Here is an 8565-nt window from a genome sequence, read left to right as displayed (position 1 = left end):
GATGCTTGTATGACTTATTTATGTTTTAGAGTTGTGTTGTGATATCTTCCCGTGAGTCCCTGACCTTGATCGTACACATTTGCGTGCATGATTAGTGTACGGTCAAATCGAGGGCGTCACAAGTTGGTACCATCATCTTTCAACTTAGCTTTCTCTAGGAACGCATTAAAATTCAAGGGAACGGTAGCACGGGCCATTGATCTACAACAACATAGATATGCAAAAACTATCAGGTACTAAGTTCATGATAAATTAAAGTTCAATTAATCAAATTACTTAAGAACTCCCACTTAGATAGACATTCCTTGAGTCATCTAAATGATCATGTGATCCATATCAACTAAACCATGTCCGATCATCACGTGAGATGGAGTAGTTTTCAATGGTGAACATTTCTATGTTGATCATATCTACTATATGATTCATGTTCAACCTTCCGATCTCAGTGTTCCGAGGCCATATCTGCATATGCTAGGATCGTCAAGTTTAACCCGAGTATTCTGCACGTGCAAAACTGGCTTGCACCCGTTGTATGTGAAAGTAGAGCTTATCACACCCGATCATCACGTGGTGTCTCGGCACGATGAACTGTAGCAATGGTGCATACTAAGGAGAACACTTATACCTTGAAATTTAGTGAAGGATCATCTTATAATGCTACCGCCGTACTAAGCAAAATAAGATGCATAAAAGATAAACATCACATGCAATCAAAATATGTGACATGATATGGCCATCATCATCTTGTGCCTTTGATCTCCATCTCCAAAGCACCGTCATGATCTCCATCATCACCGGCTCGACACCTTGATCTCCATCGTAGCGTCGTGGTCACCTCACCAACTATTGCTACTACGACTATCGCTAACGCATAGTGATAAAGTAAAGCAGTTACATGGCGATCGCAATTCATACAATAAGAAGACAACCATATGGCTCCTGCCGATTGCCGATAACTTACAAAACATGATATATCATACAACAACTTATATCTCATCACGTCTTGACCATATCACATCACAGCAAGCCCTGCAAAAACAAGTTAGACGTCCTCTACTTTGTTGTTGCAAGTTTTACGTGGCTGCTACGGGCTTCTAGCAAGAACCGTTCTTACCTACACATCAAAACCACAACGATTTTTTGTCAAGTGTGTTGTTTTAACCTTCAATAAGGACCGGCCGTAGTCAAACTTGATTCAACTAAAGTTGGAGAAACAGACACCCGCCAGCCACCTGTGTGCAAAGCACGTCGGTAGAACCAGTCTCATGAACGCGGTCATGTAATGTCGGTCCGGACCGCTTCATCCAACAATACCGCCGAATCAAAGTAAGACGTTGGTGGTAAGCAGTATGACTATTATCGCCCACAACTCTTTGTGTTCTAATCGTGCATATCATCAACGCATAGACCTGGCTCGGATGCCAGTGTTGGGGAACGTAGCATGCAATTTCAAAAAAAAATCCTACGATCACGCAAGATCTATCTAGGAGATGCATAGCAACGAGAGGGGAGAGTGTGTCCATGTACCCTCGTAGACCGAAAGCGGAAGCGTTAGGTTAACGCGGTTGATGTAGTCGAACGTCTTCACGATCCAACCGATCCAAGTACCGAACGTAAGGCACCTCCGAGTTCAGCACACGTTCAGCTCGATGACGTCCCTCGAACTCTTGATCCAGCAGAGGGTCAAGGGAGAGTTCCGTTAGCACGACGGCATGGCGACGGTGTTGATGATGTGATCCGCGCAGGGCTTCGCCTAAGGACTACGACAATATGACCGAGGTGGTAAACTGTGGAGGGGGGCACCGCACACGGCTAAGAGAATTGTGGTGTCCTTGGGGTGCCCCCTCCCCTGTATATAAAGTAGGGGGGAGGAGGCCACCGGCCTAGGGGCGCGCCATAAGGAGGAGTCCAACTAGGATTCCCAATCCTAGTTGGATTCCCCTTCCAATGGAGGGGTGGGGGAGTGGAGAGGGAGAAGGAAAGAGGGGGGCCGCCCCCTCCCCTTGTCCAATTCGGTTTGGGCAAGGGGGCGCCACCTCCCGTGGCATGCCTCCTCTCCTCCACTATCGCCCATTAGGCCCATTTACTTTCTCGGGGGGTTCCGGTAGCCTCCCGGTACTCCGAAAATTCCCCGAACTTTATCGAAACCATTCCGGTGTCCGTATATAACCTTCCAATATATCTATCTTTACCTATCGACCATTTCGAGACTCCTCGTCATGTCCGTGATCTCATCCGGTACTCCGAACAAACTTCGGTCATCAAAAACACATAACTCATAATACAAATCATCATCGAACGTTAAGCGAGCAGACCCTACGGGTTCAAGAACTATGTAGACATGACCGAGACACATCTCCGGTCAATAACCAATAACGGAACCTGGATGCTCATATTGGTTCCTATATATTCTACGAAGATCTTTATCGGTCAAACCGCATAACAACATACGTCATTCCCTTAGTCATCGGTATGTTACTTGCCCAAGATTCGATCGTCGGTATCATCATACCTAATTCAATCTCCTTACCGGCAAGTCTCTTTACTCATTCCGTAATGCATCATCCCGCAACTTATGCATTACTCACATTGCTTGCAAGGCTTGTAGTGATGTGCATTACCAAGAGGGCCCAGAGATACCTCTCCGAAACACGGAGTGACAAATCCTAATCTTGATCTATGCCAACCCAACAAACACCTTCGGAGACACCTGTAGAGCATGTTTATAATCACCCAGTTACGTTGTGACATTTGATAGCACACAAGGTGTTCCTCCGGTATTCGGGAGTTGCATAATCTCATAGTCAGAGGAATATGTATAAGTCATGAAGAAAGCAATAGCAATAAAACTTAACGATTATAATGCTAAGCTAACGGATGGGTCTTGTCCATCACATCATTCTCTAATGATGTGATCCCGTTCATCAAATGACAACACATGTCTATGGTCAGGAAACTTAACCATCTTTGATTAACGAGCTAGTCAAGTAGAGGCATACTAGGGACACTCTGTCTGTCTATGTATTCACACATGTACTAAGTTTTCAGTTAATACAATTCTAGCATGAATAATAAACATTTATCATGATATAAGGAAATATAAATAACAACTTCATTATTGCATCTAGAGCATATTTCCTTCATTTACAAGTTTTGCATTTTCTGGAGTTTTCTCGGTGAAAAAGGGCTAATAAATGGCTAGACGTCTCGCAACATGCGAAGGGTGTCGCATGTCCTTCAAACCTGGCATGGATGCCTCATATGTCTGTGTCAGGCTGCTGCAAGAAGTCGGGGTCATTATTCATTGTCCCAAAAAAAACCAGTTGAGAGAAGTTTGCTAGACTAGGCCAGACGGGTGCATCCATGAGCATGTAGTTTTTCCTAATTTAAATGCCTCGATTATGTGCAATCACAGTCATTATTAATCAACATCAAAATTTACTCAACCCGGGAGGTGGGATCTCGGTTTGGCCGAAAATAATCGAGGGAGCAAGAGTAATATTATTCCTTAACTAGATAGGATTGTAAAAATATATGGAGTGACGATTGTAGGAGAAGCTGGGGAGGAGGCGATTCTGGGAGAACCGCCCAAAAGAATTGGCCCATAATATTATTCTATTATTGCACCCGGTCACATAAATTATATATATAGTGAATTTACCTCATAATAGATAGTTTCATAGGTCCACTCCAAAAGTATGAAATTCCCCGTGTTGAAATTCGAAAACCAAAATAATAGGTAAACGCTGGTGGCCGGTCGCACCACTCCACTCGCAGTAGTATTCACATGGGTCTGTTGAAGCCTCCAGTCCACTCGTTCCATTGCGTGTCTTATCTTATCCTCTATTCCCTCTTGCCACCGCATCTCAGCCTCCTTTTTCTTCGATCCCCGTCGGCGAGCTGCCGTCTCTCCTGCATCTAGCACACCCGGCGCACACCCCCACCCCTGGCTTCAGTCTGGCTCGCCGGCCGTTACCCCACTCTCAGTTCCTTTCTAGCCACCCCCACCAGCCATGGTTACACGCTGCAAGGGGCGGACATCATGGTAGCTCTCTGCGCTATGTGCTGGGAGAGTTCGCACCGGAGCTACGACGAGCGGCAGCGCACGGTGTTGCAACCGGTGATGCTTCAATATGGAGGGCAATCTGCTACAACCGATGGAGATTTTTGCTACTACCCGCACGACGGGAAAATCTACTACAACCAATGGTGGCACGCGAGGGGGGGGGGGGGGGGGGGGGAGCTGCTGGTGGTGGGGACGACACCCTCATGTGGTACAACCGATGGCCATTTTTGCTGGAACCGTCACAGCAAAAAGCTACATCCAGCACTACCGGCGATGGAGATGACATCCTCTGGTGCTGCATCCAGCGAATTTTTTGCTGCAACCAGCCGGCGAAAAAGTTGCATCCACACCAACTAGTGGTGGAATCAGACGACCAGGCAAGTCATTTTGCTAGCACCGACATTTTGTTTTGCTACTACTGGCAAAGTATTTTGCTGCTTCGACGACATGTTTCGTCGCGACGGTCGCCGGCGAGGACAGGAGGTGGAACCATTGATGTGTTTTGATGGAACTGTGGTTCTTTTTTGCTACTACCGGCGACAGTGGCTTTTTTGTTGCTGAGAGATTTTTTTCCTTTTTGTTAGAACATGGTAGTGGGAACCGATGATGCGGCGAGCCAGAGGTGGACGACGCAAGAAAATTCCACAACCATGATGCATGCTGGAACCGACCATGGAGAGATGGAATCGCAACAGAAGATGGAGCTCACCTGCATCCATGTTGCAAATTCCCGTCAGCCGCGCGGCGAAAGGCCGCAGTGTTGTAACTGGAGGTTGAGGGAGGAGGGGGAAGAGAGAGTCGTGCGCGCGCGTTTCTACGTATCTCATCTAACGGTCAGGGTTAGACCGGCCCAAAGTTTGGGCTGGCTGGCCGGCGGAGAATTCAGCCCGAAATAAAAAGGGACATAGATGTCTTTCATAAATCTCTCCCTAATAATAAAGCGGTTAGGGCTGCTGGTCGAACGTCGTCGGTGGTTTTTCGAAAACGCCCCTCCGTTACTTTGAAATAAACCCGCAATCCTGTTTAAGTGGATCTGATAAAACCGTTTTCACAGAAAACACCCTGCCGCATTTGCCCGTGTCCGCCGCCACCGACCGCACACCGTGCCTCCACGCGCGGGCGGCTCGCGCTCGTGCCTCCCTGCCGCCCCGCGCCGCCGCCCACCGGAGCTCCGCCGCCGGAACAACGCGCCGCCATGCCCTCCTCTCCTTCTTCCTTCCCCTCCCTCCTGTTCTATTTCTCACATCCCCCTCTCTCTCTCCTTCGCAGGAAGCGGAAGCCATGGCCCTGGACCTCCATGCTGGACCGCCGACCCGCGCCGGCCGGCCATCGGAGCGCCGCCGCTGGACCAACACGCCGCCCTGCCCTCCTCTCCTTCTTCCCTCCCTTCCCTCTGGTTATATTTCTCACATCCCCCTCTCTCTCCCCTTCAAAGGAAGCGGAAGCCATGGCCGTTGGACCTCCAACTGGACCGCCACCCCATGCCGGCCGGCCACCGGAGCGCCGCCGTCGGACCAACGCGGGTTGCCGCGCTGGACCGCAGCCTGGACGAAACTCCGGCGAGGCCATGAGCTCCCGAGTCCCAACCCGGGCTTAGGAGCGTACGGGAGCGCCGTCGTGGATCATGCGCGTCCTAGGTCCGCCGAGGCCACGGGCTCCCAAGCCGGGCATAGGTGCGTACTGGAGCAACGCCCGCCTGGGCGAGGTCCTCCTGCTTCTGGAGAGTTCATATGTCTCTTCCTACCGGAGCGTTCGTAATACTTTGCCTGATTCTATTATGGATTACCCATTTACAAGTTGACGTACTTTATTAATTTGGTGTCATATTAACTACACCGGATTCTGTTCTTGTGCAAAGGAAATTTGATTGGGATTGACCGCACATCTTAAATGCATCTAGAAAATTAACCACACATAGATTTCACTCTTATCGCCCTTTTATTCAATACATTTTGATTGCCGAAATTTGAAACAATGACCAGGTTCTGTAGGAAGCACAAGAAAGTGGGTATGAAAGCTATGAGACGATGGCCAATACAGATATTGACAGGGCTGGAAGTCCGGAGCCAACGAATATACATAGCGACTTAAAGTGTGACAATATATTCATAAATAGTCCTGATGGAACAGTGAAGAATGGCGACTATATGGTCTGGCGACATTATTGCATCAATGGAAAAAGCAAAGTGTCAAAGGTGTGTGACATTGTGTTTTTCTGACAGCTACAGATCTGTGAAAATATACCTATTCTATTTACTGTGGATATACTCTCAGGTTACTTTGTTTAAAAATTTATTTTAGTCGTGTACTAACAACCATTGTGTTAAAATGCAGGCGCATTAGACTTTATGGCACCAGAACGCTTCACTGGCAATTACAATGAGTTGGGTATTCCAACCCCCTTGCTGAACCCTGTGCTATTCGCAGCCTCTTCTGTCAATCCAGCAGCACACCGCTGCCCTTCGCATCCTCCCTGCATCACTGCGACTGGGCCGTGCTCACATTGTCCGCTGTCACATGCGCAATCTCTGCACTCGACGCTGCCTCCACCGAGATTCATTGCAAGGTCTGTTCGTAGCCACGGTTCTTGCTCCGTACCATTGTTGATGCTCCTGTTAAAGGAGCATCAGTTTTACGCATGCTTCCTGGGTCCTTGGTGAGAGGCCTCTGTGATGTTATTCTTTTAGGTAAGCTTTACTCAGGTTGCTACTCATGTCACAGTGTCTGTAATTTAGCCAGAGTCAGGTTCAGAGTTGTTGACTGAATTTTTTGGGCACAACCATCAAGCAACCTGAGTAAAGCTTACCTAAGCCAATGATTTTGTTCTATTAGCTAGAGCCAGGTTCAGATTTGTTCACTCTGGATTTTTTGGGCACAACCATCAAGCAAGCTAGGACGTATTGTTTAACTGAAGCAAAGGGCAGGTAAGCTATGAATGCTTCATTCTTCGTTCTGAACAAATGCAGCTACTATTTGTATTTGATCTGAGCAAAGGTGCAACCAATTGAAGTTATTTTGAAGAACCTGCACCTGAGTCTATATGTTCTGATTTTATAGCCTGCAGAGTCTGTAGAGTAAAGTTTGTACATTTTGTGAATCGCTTTGTTCCGGTTTCCCCTGGTGGTCTATACTGTATCAGGTTATTTACTATGTGCAGATTTGTTTGTGCCATTGCCGATCATGTACTTCTTTCTGTGCTTGGAAGCATAGTCTCATCGTATCCCCTAGATCTGTATAAGTATATTTAGCTCACATACACTTGGCATTTGTTCTTCAAAAGGCGCCACTCCGTGTCCTCTCGCCCTGCACGATCTTCCCTAAAGGCCACGAGATCAACATCAAAGAGCTGTGTGGACTTTAAGATGTCCTCGATGCTGGACTCCTGGTAACAGTTTATTACATGTTATTTCTTTTTCTTTTTTGGTGAGTCTTTTCTTGAGATTTAGGATTATGGAGTTAACGGGTGTTACTTTTGACCTGCTAATACCTCTGCGTTAAACTTTTTGCTCTTCGAAAGCAACTATGTAAGTCTGACGCTAACATAATGTTTACTGCTATAATACTTCAGTTTAACTTAGAGTCAGGAACACAAGTAGAATTTCATAGAAATCTGTCTAGCTCCTGTAGATGAAAGACTTCCTGCAAGTGAGCTCTTGAATAACTCTTACCTCCAGGAAGATGAGGTCTATTCCAGCGCCTCCAATTTTAGTCTCTCTGGTCTCAAGTGTGACTGAAGATGGGTGGCAATCTGCAAGTTTCGTGCTTTGGAAGGGTGAATTCTTACTGAAAAACCATATGCATCTTACGACCATATTAATTTAGTGCTAAGGTTTCCTCATACCAGTGGTAAATATAGCACTGAAGAAACTTTTAAATCAAACTTTACTTCAGTCTATAATGACACTACGAATTATTGCAGGCTGTTTAAAGAATGCTGAGTTGTCAAGCGAGGTGCTGCAGTGGCTGGCGTTGCCGGGCATGGGACGACGTCCCTAGGCTCCTGCCTGAGGCAAGCCTCTCTGGCCTCCTCGGATGCCCTCTAGGAACTGGCACTGCGTATGATGGCCTCCTCACCTAGCACCTAGGTTGACCTAGCCACCGCCATCGAAGCGGAGAGTTGACAACATATGTATGATTGTTGGACGTGTCAGTCCTGCTCAGTCCTGCCATTGGCATGTTCAAAACTATGAATTGAGTGACTACAAATATGGTTTGATCAATGAAATGAAAGGATGTTCTGTTACATCTTGTTATGCAGATATAGGGCTTGAATTATTTTCGGTCGCATCATCTTGGCCCTAAAATAAAAAGGCGAGTGTTGGAGGGCGCAACCAATTGCTACCAGTATCAAGGTGCACTTGATGTGTAGTTATCAGTCAATGAGAACCATAGAAAAATGGAGGCACCGACTCTAGGAGTATATATCCGCTCCAAAAAAAAGGGTGTGCTATATAATGAATAAAAGTTCAATATAGGTCAGTGAGTTTGAGGCAGCAAAA

The 8565-nt window shown here is 46.9% G+C and overlaps 1 long non-coding RNA gene across 1 annotated transcript; it reads left to right on the top strand.

The window, feature by feature from the left end:
- Window positions 1-4653: 4653 nt before the first annotated feature.
- On the top strand, window positions 4654-8304 carry LOC123170409 (uncharacterized). Its single transcript, XR_006485209.1, has 3 exons — window positions 4654-6261; window positions 6401-7838; window positions 7986-8304. It is a non-coding gene; the product is annotated as an uncharacterized lncRNA (long non-coding RNA).
- The last annotated feature ends 261 nt before the right edge of the window (window positions 8305-8565 follow it).

This window comes from Triticum aestivum, chromosome 7D (assembly GCF_018294505.1).
Source record: "Triticum aestivum cultivar Chinese Spring chromosome 7D, IWGSC CS RefSeq v2.1, whole genome shotgun sequence".
Classification (NCBI taxonomy): Eukaryota; Viridiplantae; Streptophyta; class Magnoliopsida; order Poales; family Poaceae; genus Triticum; species Triticum aestivum.
Note: the sequence above shows the minus strand (reverse complement) of the source record. Positions and strands in the feature narration are given on the sequence as shown.